The sequence below is a fragment of the Elephantulus edwardii genome, unplaced genomic scaffold (genome assembly GCF_000299155.1).
Source record: "Elephantulus edwardii isolate Elephantulus edwardi_28Jun2011 unplaced genomic scaffold, EleEdw1.0 scaffold00301, whole genome shotgun sequence".
Lineage (NCBI taxonomy): Eukaryota > Metazoa > Chordata > Mammalia > Macroscelidea > Macroscelididae > Elephantulus > Elephantulus edwardii.
In genome coordinates, this window is record NW_006400051.1 from 824,388 (window position 1) to 826,247 (window position 1,860).

The window sequence follows — 1,860 nt, forward strand, 5'->3', positions numbered from 1 at the left end:
TATGCAGTATTTGTCCTTTTGTAACAGATATTTCACTCAGTATAATGTCTTCCAGGGTCATCCATTTTGTATAGTACTTTATGTTCCTTGTTCTTCAGGTTGTTGTTGTTGTTGTTGTTTTTTAATATTCCATTTTTTATACCACAGCTTCTATATCCATTCATTTTTGATGGGCATTTGAGTTGTTTCCATCTCTTTGCTCTTGTGAACAATGTAGCAATAAATGTGGATGTGTATATATCTGTTTGTGTGGGTGTTCTGATTTCTGCAGGGTGTATTTCCAGTAGTGGAATTGTTGGGTCAAATAGTATTTCTATTTCCAACTTTTTGAGAAAGTGCTATACTGCCTCCCAGAGTGGTTACACCATTTGACACTCCCACCACCAGTGAATAAGGGTTCCTATTTCTTCACAATCTCTCCAGTATTTGCTATTTGCTACTCTGTTAAATTTTGCTATTGTTCCTGAGGTGAGATTATATCTCAGAGTTGTTTTGATTTGCATCTCTCTTGTTGTCATTGTTGTTGTTATTATGTGGCTTCCAGTCGCTTGTGACTCATAGCAACCCTATTACAATAGCCCTAAACTCTGCTCTGTCCTGTGCTAATCGCACTCTCTCAGATACACCCATCCTGATTACCTCAGTCACTGAATCAATCCACCTCATACAGGGCCTTCCTCTCCTTTGCTCTCCCTCTACCCTCCCAAGCATGATGTCCCTCCCCAAGAAACAGTTCCTCCTTACAACATGTCCAAAGTGTGTCAGAAAAAGCCTTAGAATCCTTGCCACCACGGAGCCACCTGGTTTAACCCTCTCCAGGATGAACCTGTTTATTTTCTTAGCAGTCCATGATCCATTCAATTATTTAATCTTGTGATTAACTGTTGTAATGGATATTGCTTTTCTTAGCTCCAGTTCTGTATTCTCTTTGAAATTGTAGAGAAATCAAATTGACTTTTGTATGTTGATCTTGTATCCTGCCACTATCCTGAATTGGTCAACTATGTTCAATAGTTTTCTTGCTAAATTTCTAGGGTTTTATAAGTATACTATCATATCATCTGCATATAGAGATCGTTTACCTCATCTTCGCCTATTTTGATACCTCTTATTTTCTTCTCCTGTCTTATTGTTATCACTAAGACTTCCAATGCAATGCTGAACAGGAGATGTGATAGTGGGCATTACATTCTCAGATGTAATGCCTTTATTCTTTCTCCATTGAGAATGTTGACTCTTGGGTTTGCATATATACTATTTTTACTGTGTTGAGGAAATTCCCTTCTATTCTTATTTTGTTGAGTGTTTTAATCAGGAAAGGGTGTTGGATTTTGTCAAAGGCCTTTTAGATAGCAATTGTTAGGATCATGTGTTCTTATTCTTTGCTTTGTTTATGTGATGAATTACACTGATTTTTATTTTTCTTATGTTGAATCATCCTTGCACACCTGTTGTGAATCCCACTTGGTCATGGTGAATATTTTTGATGTGTCAATGGATTCTATTGGCCAGGAATTTATTAATAATTTTTCCATTTATGTTCATGAGATTAATTGGCTTATAGTTTTCTATTTTTGTGGTGTCTTTACCTGAATTTGGTATCAAGTATATGTTGGCTTCATAAAATGAGTCTGGGACAATTACTTCTTTTTCTATTTTCTGAAATACTTTATGCACAATTGGTGACAATTATTCTCTGAATGTTTAATAAAATTTACTTGTAAAACAATCTGGCCCAGAGCGTGTGTGTGTGTGCGTGTGTGTGTGTGTTGTTGGAAGTTGTTTTATTACCTGTTCAATTTTTTCTTTTGTAATGGGTTTGTTTAGGTGTTTGATTTTGGTCTTTGTCAGTTTAGGTAG